The sequence below is a fragment of the Sinohyriopsis cumingii genome, chromosome 5 (assembly GCF_028554795.1).
Source record: "Sinohyriopsis cumingii isolate HCF-2022 chromosome 5, ASM2855479v2, whole genome shotgun sequence".
NCBI classification, from domain to species: Eukaryota; Metazoa; Mollusca; class Bivalvia; order Unionida; family Unionidae; genus Sinohyriopsis; species Sinohyriopsis cumingii.
Window position 1 is genome coordinate 124,935,829 of NC_142965.1, and position 16,302 is coordinate 124,952,130.

At 33.2% G+C, this 16,302-nt stretch overlaps 1 protein-coding gene across 1 annotated transcript in view; it reads left to right on the plus strand.

The window, feature by feature from the left end:
• Window positions 1–7,073: 7,073 nt before the first annotated feature.
• LOC149800126 (uncharacterized) overlaps window positions 7,074–16,302 on the plus strand; it is a 34,559-nt gene continuing 25,330 nt past the window's right edge. Inside the window, exon 1 of the mRNA XM_089959728.1 lies at window positions 7,074–7,390. The gene's annotated coding sequence lies outside the window, so the exon portion shown is untranslated. The remainder of the gene's footprint in view (window positions 7,391–16,302) is intronic.

A 16,302-nucleotide genomic window follows, 5' to 3' on the forward strand; every position in this document is an offset into this window, starting at 1 on the left:
TAGCAAGCTAGCTGACCTACATACTGAGTGGTTATATTTGGGTTTTAGTCTAATGTAAACCTAGTCAGCTAGCTCGTTCCCATTACTGGCTTCTTATTCTTGCTTTCTTTTTTTTATATTAAAATTTGTATATTTCAGTAACCTCATACCGTTCACTTCATACCCTAAAAGGAAGTAACGCAATTATTCAAAATTTGCATCATTTTCAAAATAATTTCTTTTCGTTCCGTCACGTCACTAAATCAGCAGAACAATTTATTCTCGTTATCTTGTCCATCTTATGTCTTCCCTGGAGAGGTTATAGTTCATACTGCTTCGTTTATTAGTACGAAACTTGCACTATGAGTGAAAATTATATGAACACGAGTTGTGCTCAAAACTGGGTCACTGTGACCTACTTTCCAAGATTTATTTAGAACAAAATGGTTAAAAAGTGTGTCAGGATTATAACTCTGCTATCTTTTGACATGTTGCCACCAAAGTTTCTCTAAATGTGCATGTTATGATAGATAGGCATTGCTCACCAGAACTAAATTGCTTTAACCCTTTCCAGGAAGCAGTTAATATTGTTCATATAGTGTGTCAATCTTCCCTGTATGGGCTGTAACTCTTTATATATATATATATATATATATATATATATATATATATATATATATATATATATATATATATATATATATATATATATATATATATATATATATATATATATATACACAAAGCGTGCTGTGTGTGTGCATTTGGGAATGAAGATATGCTGGGTGACTGAACCTTACTTTCCTAAATGTGTCAATAACTCCATAAAAAAACTGCATAACTGACATAATATCAATACCGAATATATTGTATCCAAAAAGTCTATTAAGAGCTCAACTTAGGATGAGCATGTTTCAAACCAAAACGGAGTCAATGTAAGTGTTTATCAGACGTTTTTAAAAGGTGCTGCATTTCTATACCACTATGTCTATTGACATTAAACTCACCATTATGTCTATCTGTCACAAAATAAGGCAAGAAATAACTTGGTTTTGCCTTAGAACGATTAGATCATTTTTCGTCTTAAATGAGTGCAACTTTACCTAGGGTGGATAATGGTTTTTCCAGGTAAGCAACTGAACTAGCATGTATCTCGTCGTAGATCGCTTGCGGTGAGTGACACTAAAATCACGGTATGCATGGGTATTTTACCCTTACAAATACTCACTCTTCTGTAGATTTAAGGCAAGTTTCTTTCCTAACTGACACACTGGTCTTTAAGATCTTATCAATGAGTGAACGTTCTCGATTTTTGTTCTGCAGCCATAGGGGTAAGTGTTACAATTGTATTTTATTTAATATGCGAAGCATATTTAGTTTTCAATGTCGTATCGTGAAATGATGCCTTTACTACTATGCAGATTTGAAACGTTGTGAACTTTTGAATTGTTACAAGTTGCTATTAGAAGTTCAATTTAGTAATATGTATCTACATACATATAAGTGATTGTTGTTTCAGTTAAGTACAATTTGAGTCATTTTCATTCCATGAGATTATTTGAATCGTATTTTCATTCCCTGAGATTATTTGAATCTTACTTTCATTATGTGAGATTATTTGAATCTTACCTTCATACATTTGAATATATAAATCACATTTTTGTTTTCCTATTTGTGAATGTTTGTGTAAAGTACTTGAATGAGTGCTTGCCAGTAGCTTCTCATGTGTCGGTGGTTCTTTCCGGGGGTTTTCCCGGGTTCTTCCTCCACCATTAATACTGGTCGCCATGTATGGCCTATCGTGTGCTGAAAAGTGGCGTTAAACCCCACAACAACAACAACAACAACTTGAACGAGTCGTATGTTTAGAGCATGACAAAATCACTGCATTTGAAGAGTGTATATTTTATTAATTCATTTAATACATTTTCATCTTTCTTCACTGTTTTGTGTTGTCATTTGATCCAAGCATCCATTCAGGTCTGTCCTGTTGCACTATTTTGATCAAAAAATCTCGTGCACCCCAAAAGGATCATCGTGACCAACTTTCAGTACTTAATAAAATGTGGTTGCAATTAAGTCTTGCCATTCTAATAACTTTCTACATATCGATATAAAATTGCATTAAGAATGTATCACTGACTTAAAACGTTTCACGCCTCTTTTACAGGATTTGTAATACTAATTTTTAAAGATGGTGTCTCTGATCACCGATTATAACACTAATACTAAGCACGTATATCGAGTACATGTGAAGATTCAGTTAAGTATCACCTCTCTATGGTCTTAAATTCAACAAATAATTGATTTCCCGAGAATACAAAATGAAGATTTAAAACGAACAGTAACGTCATTTAAATCTCAAATAGTCCAAGCAATTTTATAACCAGTCCTAAAGAATAAAATTCAATAACCAGTCCTAAAGAATAAAATTCAAATTAAATTCCAGTGATATTCCAAATATGCACCAACGCTGAATGTGTTTGTTTGTAGTCTCAAATGGATTAATGTACCAGTGGCCTGAAGTGTAACGATGTGTCAAGCCTTTTGTTGAATCACAATAACATAATCTAATATATCCTTGTTTGAATTCACTGTAATTCTAAAATAATTATTCTGTCAAGAATATTATATATGAGCACTTTGTATTTCGGGTGAATAATATTTTTGATTAAATTAAGAAATACAAATGAAATACCAAACACAACAAATAACACTGATTTTTGCTTCAGATGTAATTGCAGGGATAAATTGTACAAGTAAACAATATTTTAGAATCTTCTACTGACCCTGGTCACAATTATCATTTTCTGGAAATACCATGTCTCAATGGAATTTTTCACTTCTAGAAAAATCTGTAACTAAAAGTATAATATAGAATATGGTAACCATCAGGTAGGCTAGGTATGTTTATGGGGGATTTTCAATAACCATGGCCCAGACCCTGATAGATTTACACCAAATTAATAATGATCATAATATTAAACCCACTCTCTAGAGAAAATGTTAGCTATGTATAATTTGCTTACCAAAACATAAACATCAGTGTCTCTAGTCAGGAACAACAAGAACTTGATTTTGGACAAGGTCAAGTCAGAAATACAAGTATCCGTAGCATATTATGAATTTTAAAAACTAAGAAAAAAATAAACCAAATTAAATTTACATAATATGTGACAAATAACTAAACCTTTTTTTTGTGGCCTACATTCTGTGATTAACTGTCCACTCAAAAATACCGACTCAGATCAAATAAGTGGGCGTATTTTGTGATCTCCCGCTCACTAACAACTCTAGTTTTCGAGAGAAGTATGTAAAAATAGGTAATCGATATCTAGCAAGTACGATAGCATGCCGATAATTTTAATAATTCACTTTGTAAAAGGCTGGAATCTAAAGATGTGAATAGCACAAATAAGTCTAAACAGTATAGGTTCCTTTGATGCCAAATCCTTTTTCAGGGTTTAATTTAGTTAATAAATTGAAGCAATTTTGTTAATTGAGATAAAATGCACCCAAAAACTAAACCAGTCTAGATGGGAATTACACAGTTGTTCAGATTTTAGGTTAGATTTTAGTGTAAGGCCTCACTCCGTAAATTTTTGGCATGTTCTGCAAAATTAAAGAATAAAAAGAAATCAAAATATTCGTCAACTTAATACATTCTTAAATTTTTGCGTCTTAACTGCGGTAGAAGTTTTGTACAGTTAGTAGAAAGAAAATGGCGAATTATTTAACAATAACTGGTGGGTTTAGTTTTTATTTTGCAAAGTTTTCTTATTATTATTTCTGGCAAATCAAGAAGAACTCTATTGTGTTTTATGTACGATATATTTGTTGATCTTACAATGAACTACTAACAGTTTTATATTGAAGATTCTTAAATTGTTTGTCGAAATAAATCTGGTGCACTACGCTGGATGAGAATCACCAAATCCATCAAATTGATGCGTATACCAGCACCTACTTCCGATGTTATTTCTCGATTTGACGGAAAACTCCGAGCTATGTTACTATTGGTGCTACAATGTCGGCCATTGCATATACATGCACCTAATAATAATAATAATAATAATAATAATAATAATAATCATAATCCAGGTATGATTAACGTATATAACACATATAGTAATGCATATAACAAATCCAAATATACCAAACAGCATGTGACACAAATATCACATAAAACAATTATAATAAAAACGTTTCATAAAACAAGACAAAAGCGGTATACCAACAACACGAGAACATGACTCGGCACTTTACGTTTATTAAGACCAGAATACACACTATTCTCGCTTTCCACCTTAAAAGAATTGACATTACAATTATAAATATAATAAAAAGAAAAAGAAAATATTTGTATCCACCAAGGGGTCCTGATGAACCAAGATTTGTGCGGAGTACAAAATTCAAATTTAGAAACCAGTATTAGACTAAAATAAGAAATTACTTTAATGCATTAAAATGTCATAATCAGAATAATTAAATATAACACTAAAATGAATTCAAACTAATAAAGCAAAAATTATGTTCTCTTGATCTGATTTGATTTGAAGGCATGACTTAACTGACAATTTAATGCGAATTATATTTGACATTCTTTCGATGAAACTGGGTAATACTGGGTTCCAGTCGTTTATGGTGTTATATTGAAAAGAACTGTTGAAGATACGTCACTAACACCTGTTATTAACAAAGCCGAATATACTCTAACTACTGACAAACTGTGACGATCCCAATTTTTTTTTCTTCTTCAAACTATGGCTCATAAAAGTTTTCTGGTTAACATAATTTATGAGCACGACTAAGTCTGAATTGTTTCAATCTCTTTTAGCATTCTCATACTTTCAAGTTCATACTCTCTTCTCTGATGCTTGATCAGGTGTTTTTTTTAAAAGGTTATTTAAAATTTGACAGATTGATACTGTGTTTTGGTTTTTTTTAATCAATCATACCACGATGAACAGAAATATTCAAAAGGATCTGGACTGAAGCAGAACATAAGGGTTGTCTATATTTTAGAGATAAATATTGACCTGTCGTTTGCTTTTTCAGTACGCCGTTGATTATGTTTTCACCCGAGATCTAAATATCTAACATAGTTACGAGAATTGATTGTGTGGCCGTTATAGGTTGTTTGAATTCTCTGAGCTATTTTTACTGTTTACTTTACACATAGTTAGCTCTTCTCTTCATCTTCTTTTCTTCTTTTTTCTTTTTTTCGTTTTCTTTTTCCTTATTGTTCCTTCGTTTTCCTTCTTTTTTCTTTGTTTTTGTTTTTGTTTTTCTCCTACTTTTTCTTCTTCTTTTTGTTCTTCTTTTTCTTTTTCTTTTTTCCTTTTTTTCTTTTTCTTTTTCTTCTTCTTCTTTCAGATTATAATAACTTACAATCATTTCGAAGAGCAATGATACAATAATGTAAAAGCAATCTCGCAGAGGGGCTGAGTGGTCTAAAGCGCTCACTGTTACGGATCACTGCCATCTCACCTTTGTCAGCGTGGGTTCGAGTCATGGATTCGGCCAATGTGGGTATGTGAGAAAGTTTGCCAGTAGTTTCTCGTGGGTCGGTGGTTCTTTCCGGGGTTTTCCCGGGTTTTTCCTCCACCATTTATGTTGGCGGCCATGTATTGCCTACCTTGTTCTGAAAATGGCGTTAAGACTACAACAATAACAACAAGCTTTCTCGTGTGTTGTGCACTGGTCAGCGCTTTCCTGAATAGTGTCCACTATATTGTCAGTAATTTACAACTACCTCTGACCATAAGAACGATGAAATAGATACATTGCACACTTTTCAATCGTGAAATTACATGATTATATGAAATCAACGGTTACTTACAACGTTTAACAGTCGACATTTTAGTATCTTGTCACCAGAATCTATTTAGCAAGTCACGAATATAAGATATGAATTGCAAATCATGAATTACTTATAAAATATGTTTTCCTTTAAAATAATTTTAATAATGAACATCTACTTTAAATAAAATAGATGTTAATTTTGCAGTATCATACTGGAGATGCGGTCGGGCGTTTACTAAAATAACACTTTCTAATCGTCATAATTTCACTAACACCCATTTACCCTAATCGTTTACCGGCACGACCCCGAATCCTTTACCGAACACTTATCTGGCGTGTACAGCAAGAGATAAAAATTCGAAGGGATTATCATTCAGTGGATGGAACCGTTACTTACAATGCTATCAAGTGTTGTACTGGCTTAGCAACGTGTCGCTCTTACATTAAATTGATCGATTCGATTGTTAATTTTGTAGTTCACGGCACACTGGAAGAATGAAGAAGTTGCAAATAACGGTTCTTATCCTCATTACAGAATTGTATTTGTTTGTTTTATTTTAAAACTGAAGCTAATTTCAGAGTTGCATCTTTTGAAAGATGTTACACAGCGATTGATGAATATATGTTGCAACACAATTTAATCTCCTTTTATTTTCTGTGATTTTCTAATAACTATTTTTAATGACATAGATATTGCCTTCTAACGCCTGAAAAATGAATGAATGAGTTTTTTTTTAGTTTCATAAAATTCAGCGAAATTTAAAAGTTTATTTCGTATTATATCGGCGCGACATAAGGAATACAGAGAGAACTGTTCATATGCATGAATGAAAAATCAAGGACCACCTAAAATATACATCTATCCCGTGATCTTGTACTGCAAATATATCTTAGTATCCAAGACAAAACAACACAGAGTTAGAAAAAAAATACTAGACAGTCTCAATCAATTTTTTGCATTCGTTGTCGGTTTAGACCCCTCGAACAAAATTAGGATCGGGGCCGTATAACTATGAACAGTTCAATTCCCATTTAGACCGTGGCATTCTTAGTCCAACACAGGCTTATCGATTTTTACAACTTCTCTTTTTTGAGTGTATCCACGGGAATATATTAAATTAATCGACCATATCTATATAAAATAAACTGCTCAACTGATTTGAATAACATTTTTGCACATATTTCGTTTCATTAAATATATTTATTAATGGTAAATATTAAAATTAGAGTTCGTTATCTTTAACTCCATACCTGTTACTGTACTTGGCTGACCGAGGTTGAATGCTGCATGACTGATCTTGCATTCATTTGCCAGACTAGGCAAGTGACGCTACCTGGAATCATCCTATTAACCAGTCAAATAACCAGTTTGGTTGCTTGGTCTAATCTAAAATACACAAATGTTTGGACTCCATATTGCATGTTTATGTGATTCATTGTGTAGATCGTTCCGTAGGAGTGCTTTTTTGTCAAAGTGATTTTTGATATTACACTTCTTTTCCTTCAATAGCTTCGTAAAACCTGGAAACATACGACTATTTATCCATTTTTACCACTTTAGAGAGTACGGGTCAAAATACGTTGGCTTTTCACGATTTGAACAAAGGTAAGTTTCTTAATTTGTAATATTTACTTTGAATCGCATTTTCAAGCGTCTATCAATTATATATAATGTTACTGAACACGCAGGGACACTTTTCTAAACTGGAATTTCATGAACGTAGCGTTATAATGAATGAATTAATGGTGGATGTATGAAATCTCTTACTAAAAGCCATCCACAGTTGTTGTTAATAGTTGTTTTAGCAGGTCAAAGATTTATAACAATCCTATACATATGATGATTAAATCTTACAATGTTATAATATCAGAGTTACATAAGCCAAGTTCATATACATATACACAACTGTATGGTCTTTAATCATAAAGGAATAAATATTATTGTTATAAAAAAAACTGTATAAATATACAAATCCTTAATAATCGATGATTTTTGGATTATTTATCAATACTTATCTATCTAATTGTAATTCTCTGTACATCGCGTAAATGTTAAAATATAACAAGCGACTTATGTTTAAAATGTACTTTCTTTGCCTTACCGACAGAAGTGTATATACTTTTAATCTCTACCATGAAAACAGAGATTATGTTATAAAATTAAATAAAAGATGATATATTTTTGTAAAATTTGTCAACAAGTTATACGTATTAGAAGAACTGATAAGAAAGAACGTGCATGTCAAACACTTATGCCCCCAAAATAGCCACTGAAATTAGTCCTACCTGACCTTGAAATATATACCTATATTTCATTTGGCTTCTTTTTTGTTAGCAGATTGAAATGTTTAAGAGCGATGTTCTAGTATATATTGCCATGGTATAATTAAATATGTATAAATCTCTACACAAACAAACCCAAGCAGGACACATGTCCTGGCATTCATGTAAGCGCCATTGTGGGGACATTCTGACTCTTGTTACCTTGAACTGCTTGACCGTAACCTCTCTACAGTCAGCATATACAAGCAGACGAATTGAAAATTCAAACTCAGATAAATGTATAAGGTGGTTATTCAAAGTACCTTAGAGGAGCAAATACAATTACAGTATATGTCTAACAACATGTCCGTGTGTGTGTGTGTGTGTGTGTGTGTGTGTGTTTGTGTGTGAGTTAAAATCGTTATAGGTCCCATCTTTGAATAATATGCATTGTTTTCTGACCTCAGAGAGCTATGTGAGCATATGTATCACTCTAAATTCAAATTCGTATGAAACTCTCTACAAAAGAAATCAATATATTCATTTAACTGCAGCTCTAGCATACACCATTATCGAATTTAATCTAGGGTTTCTACTACAAGACGAGTAGAAACTATCGTTTTCTGCTGTTTGAGATCACGCATTTTTCTATTGTTAACTATTTCCCGCTGTAACCCGAACGCTGTCATCCTTGCAAAAACAAAACATTGTGGGTCCTGACAATACAAATTAATTCAAAAGTGACCATTAATGGACAGGCTGACCAATTCGGAAGAAGAAAAAAGAGGAGGGGAAGAAGATGAGGCGGATGAGGAGAGAGAGGGAGAATAAAGTTGGATTTTCACCAGAATAATAACTGTTTTCATATCAAAACAAACCCAACTGGACCCTTTGTTGAAGAAGAAAATATTAATTGACCTACTTCTTCCTAACTTGTATTCCTGCAACAGCATTCGATGCTATAGGAATATCTGAGCGATGTTTCGATTGATTTTAAGACACCAAAGCTGGAAAGAACGTGGGATATGCGAAAATATCGTAAGCTTGTTCAATATTATATAGCATGATGTTTAGATTAAAACTTTCCCACGATTTAAATTTAACCATATTTTCCTTTACAAGAAATACAAAACAAACCGAACAGGGTTCTTTGTTGAAAAAGATAAGATTAATAGACCCATTTTTCCTTAACCTTCAGTGAACGCCAGACAAGCTCTTTCAATCAAACTTACAAGTTATTTGCAAATATTCGGAAAGAATTTGTAAGTAAAGGTATTGATTGAAATTTTCTCTAAATTGTATTAAAAGTAATTTTTGATTAAATTATATTGAAATTAATTTTCCACTAAAATATATTGAGATTAATTTTATTTATTTCTGTACTAGAACTGTATATTTTAATAAAGATTGCGCTTTACCGAGCAAGTGCAAAACCCTTTTGTACTATAAAGGATATTTCTCCTGTTCACACGTTCCTTAAAAACGAATAAGCCGATGCAGCAGAATTGTCTGTCTGATGACGTAAACAGACGTAGACAGTTTCAATAAGAAAGACGGGAGCCTCGTTCTGATTCGAAATGAATGTACACCAAGTACCTAGACGAATGACCTTATTTGTCCGCAAGGTTACGTTCGAAATTGCGTATAAATTGAGACCAAGCTTGCGCAAAATCAGCTTATTCATCGAGAATCAGAAGACTCTGCCTTTCCTTACAGCGACTCCGTTACCTCTCGCGTCGCAATTTTCCCTAAGATGTAGCGGTATCTGCACCGTCAGGAGTGACACCTTTACTTAAGTTATGATCAATATTTTTTCATAATAAGTTGTGGACGAATATCATGGAGAAAGGTATCACTCCGTAAAGACTGATCAACTCTTCTGTGACTTTCGAACTGTTCGCACACAAGAAGGATCTCTTCTGAAACATCAGCACTAGAAACATCACAACGGGAACGAACACAATTACAACTGAGAATATTTACAGCATAAAATGTATACATCACCGGTGAGAATTCTTCTTGCAGTAACACCTAAAATTCTCAACATGTCGAATGCATACAGTACTTAGACCAGCAACGAATTCGAGCAACCTGCAAATCAGGCTGAAATACATCTATCCATGCCATAAACAGAGAATTCCAACAGCCACATCTCTACCATGCCCCAAGTCAACAACAGCCACACTGACAGCTTCCTTTCCAGTGATAGTGACTTTAAACTTTACAATTGGAACTCTTTATTTATTACAGACAATAAGTGTATTGTTTACTATTCATTTAATACATAATTCGTTTCATATAAAGCATATTACTGGACTGTGGTAATTCTCACGCAGGTATGTTTTTCATATACCATATTTTGTTTCTTGAAATATAAAATTACAAGGTTAGTGCGTCAGTTTCAAAATATTTCCAAATAAATGATCTAATCAATGCTGTATTTAATTTTGTATTCAGCAAAAATAACTTTTTTCAATACCTACTGCAGTAACATTCATCACAGTTGCTAATGTATATGCTACAGAGAGTGTGAATGAACCTACTGACTTTAACTTGCGTTCCATAGACTAAGCTTTTACATATAAACCTGTTCGTACTGATATTTGTCACCATCATATAATGTTTCACTACCAACACATTTCACAAAGTCTCACCGTATTTACCCATCTTAGGGAGAATTGTAATTTTCGCCTAGCCATCCCAAACATATTGACGCAGATGATGTTTTGCTTTGTCAGCCCAACGGTGTTTGATAACTTCAATGAGGTTTTTCTCCCACGTTTTCATATGAGTCATATGAATGTGTACCTTATGGTCTCGTGTCTCGGCGATAATCCCATAGAAACGGCTCTAATGCCTTCAGACCAGTCAGAAGAGGTGATTCCTTCCCTGGTTTGGCAACATGTTGTCGTGTTGTTCATTATATATGTATGCTGAAATGATAAAATAGTCACAGTGTCCGAGCAAATGCTCGACACCGAGTTTTCTGTGTGTTGCATGGCTCTGATAAGACATGGGCAGCTTTTGGACAACATACCGCCAACTTCTGAGTAAAATTTGTTTGAACGATTATGGCAATACATTCTCTTTCACGCGTCACAGGTAACGTCGGTAATACAGGCCCATTTCACGGTTACACTAGACCATACTGAACCAGTTTTATGATTACGATGATTTTTCACTTACTGCTCTTAGGTTAGTTAAAATGCGAGCTCTATTTCATACACGCGCAGGTCAAAGTTTGATTGCAAGCGAACAGACGTCATGGTTATTAGGGTAGAACTAACACAACACTAAAATTTTCACTTTCCTAACTCTTGGTTAATCCAAATTCTGACGCCATTCTCTTCGCAAACATTTTTACTTCAATGTTGCTGGTATTTTTATGTTGATATTATGTATGCAATAGGAAGATAAACTCAATATCGGCTTACTAGTACTATCCATAGGAATGAGAATTTGTTTCACTACACTTCGCTAAAGCAAAATAATAACTGTAGTCACCCATAAATATGTTCTGCTGATGTTATACAAAATAAATAAAACATAATAACAAAAAAGAGTAAACTAACATATAAAAAAAACAACAGAGTAATCAAGAACTGGATGCTTATAATATTTTGACAAGGCTAGTCGTATAATTAGATTACGTAAAATTGTATTCAATAACTTAAAACCTTTTGATCATTGTATCTTTCGGTTTTATTGGATGTCTTGCAAAGTTCTTTTCATTGTATTTTTTAATTTTATTGGATGTCTTGCAATGTTCTTTTCATTGTATTTTTTAATTTTATTGGATGTCTTGCAATGTTCTTTTCATTGTATTTTTTAATTTTATTGGATGTCTTGCAATGTTTTTTTCATTGTATTTTTTAATTTTATTGGATGTCTTGCAAAGTTCTTTTCATTGTATTTTTTAATTTTATTGGATGTCTTGCAATGTTCTTTTCATTGTATTTTTTAATTTTATTGGATGTCTTGCAATGTTCTTTTCATTGTATTTTTTAATTTTATTGGATGTCTTGCAATGTTCTTTTCATTGTATTTTTTAATTTTATTGGATGTCTTGCAAAGTTCTTTTCATTGTATTTTTTAATTTTATTGGATGTCTTGCAAAGTTCTTTTCATTGTATTTTTTAATTTTATTGGATGTCTTGCAAAGTTCTTTTCATTGTATTTTTTAATTTTATTGGATGTCTTGCAAAGTTCTTTTCATTGTATTTTTTAATTTTATTGGATGTCGTGCAAAGTTCTTTTCATTTGCATTTTTTTAAAAATTTTACTGAACGTCTGGTAATGTTTCTTTCATTGTATTTTTTTTTTGTATAACTTTAATCGACTATCTCAACAATGTTATTCATGTAGTTATGATCTTTTATATTTTACCTTCTTTTGCTAATGCAATTGTTTTTCTTCATCTCTATCAAGCCTTGAAGACTCGGCTCAAATGACCCGGAGGGTATTATTGGGACAGAGTTTTTGAGTAAAAGAATTAAGACTGACATTTTCTCTAAATTGTATTAAAAGTAAATTTTCATGTAATTGTATTGAAATCAATTTTCCACTAACATATATTGAGATTAATTTTATTTATTTCTGTACTACAGCTGTATATTATTTTAATAAAGATTGCTCCTTTATGAGCAAGTGAAAAATCCCTTTGTACTATAAATATATTACTCCTGCATCCAAAAGTCAGCAATTTTTAGACTCGGTTGTAAGTTATGCGAAACAGACGAAATCCTAAGCTCGGAGAAACACATGTTTCTTATAAACGAATAAGCCGATACAGCAGAATTGTCTGTCTGATGACGTAAACAGACGCAAACAGTTTCAATAAGACGGGAGCCTCGTTCTGATTCGAAATGAATGTACACCAAGTACCTAGACGAATGACCTTATTTGTCCGCAAGGTTACGTTCGAAATTGCGTATAAACTGAAAACAAGCTTGCGCAAAATCAGTTCATTCATCGAGAATCAGAAGACTCTGTCTTTCCTTACAGCGACTCCGTTACCTCTCGCGTCGCCATTTTCCCTCAAGAGTTTTTAGCTGTATCTACACCGCTAGGAGTGACACCTCTTTCAAGAGAACCTGACTCTTTTCTTTCTCTCTCTCTCTCAATCAATGAGAAAGGTATTTTTTAAGTCATGAGTAATTCCTTATCATAGCAAGAAATGTGAAGAAGGTTTTGAGAAAAATCTTTTCACAACATGAACATTTGAAAGTGATAGTGGATAGCTGTACGATCATGAAATGGAGTCTGCATATTGTATTTATTACATACATACATACATACATACATACATATGAGTATCTGGCGATTAACTCCATGCAAACAGGTACAATTTTGAAAAGTAATAACTAAATCAATTATTTGGACTATGAATGTCATGTGGAACAATAAGAAGAGAAGAAATGTTATTTTTATCCAATCAAATCAAACTGGCTAATTCCGGACACCAAGTGGGTAATTCAGACCAATACAGTACATGTATTGATAAATCACATCTGATTTTCTTTTAAGTTTCGTTCTCATTTTGCATTGATTAAGAAGCAATTTATTACGGAGTGAAGGTGTTTGTGTAATTCAGTCCAAGTATGTAAGATATGAGAAAGAGAGAGAGAGAAAATAATGAAATAAGGACAAAATAAAACGTTTGAACATAGAATTTCCTATAAATTCTCGAGATACATCTGAACTGATGACTTTGAAGTTTCTATTTTCGCTCTAAACCTAAACATAATTTTTAGTGATGAATATTCAGTTTGGCTCATTAGTCTTCCTCTGTGGTCAGAATAGTCCAACTTGTGTATAGTATTATGATAGAGGGCGGATCCGACCACAATTTTAAGTTTAAAATAATATTTGTCTGCTTTGTCTTTTCTGTTTTTACATATATATATTTTTTTACGAACAATAATAAGGAGCTTATCATTGAGACCTGTGTATAACTGTCCTCAAGACCTGGCAAATATGTTTCCGCAGTCATGCTAGTCGCTTATTACCTTCAAAACTGGCTCTTCCGTATGATAGCAGAGAAGCAAGTGATTTTGCGATGACGTTATTTGTATTTTAAGAATACTCCTTGGTGTTAGAATTAACCTCTTACCTCCTGTACATATTCATGTACAAAGAGATATGGAATTTTGCATTTAGGTACCATGCAAGAGTTTGTCGCCTTAGCGTTCCTTATGTTAGGATTTGCAATTACCTACTGTTCGATCTTAACCTACTTTTCACTTCACTGATTAGATAAAGACCATTTTCCACAAGTTCTAAAGCTTGCGCAAGGTTTCTGCATCGACATGTTCAGGCTTTTGAAATAATCTGATGATTACATATGATTTTCACAGTCGAGTGCTCTCCGGCGGAAAACCTGCTTTTTTTCTGTCGGCTGTCGCCTAAACTTATTGAAATACAGGTTTCAATAGATCTTATTGCGGCAGCATATACATTCGTTTTTTCAGTATAATAACCCAGTTTCATTTGATTCGAATCCTACCTGATGCAAAATTTTGCGATTAATTTTGAGTTCGCAATTACAAGAAGATTCATGTTTTACGACCAGATGTTGTCGTCATAGAAATTCATTCAATTTTTTTGATTTATTCACCTAAGAGAAGATTTGAAAGGTATGCCATTATTTCTAAAGCCAGCGAAGCGGACAATAATTATATGATAAATGGGGTAAAGATCCGTCTGCACATATTTTGGTTTATGTAGTCTTCTTGGGTAAAGGGGTTGATTTAAAATCATTTTGATCATTTGCAATACCGTAACCGTAACCTACCAAAGCAACTGCAAAAATCACGGTCATAAAATGCTTCAAGTTTTTCTAAAATTGGTGTGTACTATAAATACAGCGTCTGTAATCCTTCGCAAACCCAGAGCGTGTGATATCAGAAGCGTTGTCCTCTTCACACTGCCTTCATTAGTCGAGTATGCGAGTATGTATTTAAGAATTGCCTTGACCTAACATCAAACTTAATTAATGAAATCATTTTCTCTGGCTGTATTATGTAGTACCAGTCTAGAATTCTGCCATACCACAAAGATAATTTCATAGGCAAAAAGCTTTCCACGTTAAAAAGACAGCGACGTGTGCGAATTTTGTTTATGAAAACAACTTGGTATTTCCGCATCCTCTAAGAAAAAAGTACAATAATTGTTTATTGTTTTAATATCTTTTTATAACTGAATCTCACAACGAGGGTTATTGACTAGTTACAAACTTTGTTGGGAAGAACTAATGTAGTTTGATTATACCCGTTGCCCCCTCTCAGAGGTAAACGATAAAATCAGGGGCGGGGTAGAGTGGGTTGAGAAACCGGAGCGAGCGTTTCTAGGGTAAATTTTATTTATAGTTAAATGGTTAAAAGTATGCTCTTGAAACGTTTATAATGCAGGAGCTTAATTAAACTTCGCTCATTGACCCCTCTCCCTTTATAGTTGTGGACACGTCGCTGTTTCGTATAGATGGCATTAGTGCAAATTAATTTTCATTTTTAAATGGATAAATACGCATACTTCATGGTTTTATTATGCTTTTTCAGGAGCGTGCTAGTTTGAGAATTATATCGAGTTAATGTTGAAAAGAAACTGTTGGAAGGACAGGGAAAATCGACACTTCTCAACTAACTTAATACAAGCTTCAATGTCAACAACTTGTAAGCTAACTTAGATGCACGCTTCCAACGCTTCCATGGCAACTAATACTGATATGAACAGTATATTAAAATCAATTTTGGTTTTGCTTTGGGTTTAGTTTGGTGCGTTACGGCACATCATCACACGTAGATTATTTCATGCCATGGCAATTGGAATAAAGTGGCTTGCCCAGGGACACGCCACATCAGCTGGCACAGGCTGGCCCGATGGTAGGATTCGAACCCGCACTCTTTCGGCCATGAGTCAGGCACGTTAGCCATCAAGCCACCACAGCCACCAAGTGGGTTATGTGTAATCAAGATATCATACATGATGATGATAATAACTGTTAAGGTATAAATGTAATTATTATTATTATTATTATTATTATTATTATTATTATTATTATTATTGTTATTGAATAAAGAGAATTTCAAACAAAATTGCAAATTATTATATTGATATTATATTAACTTTAAATCACATAAGAGCCAAGTGCTCAAATGACCAAGGGAAAGAATTATTATACTACACAATACATACCCAGCTAAACTCATTAGTATCACCGATCTCTAAAATAAACACGGCATTGGTATTTCTTGATTG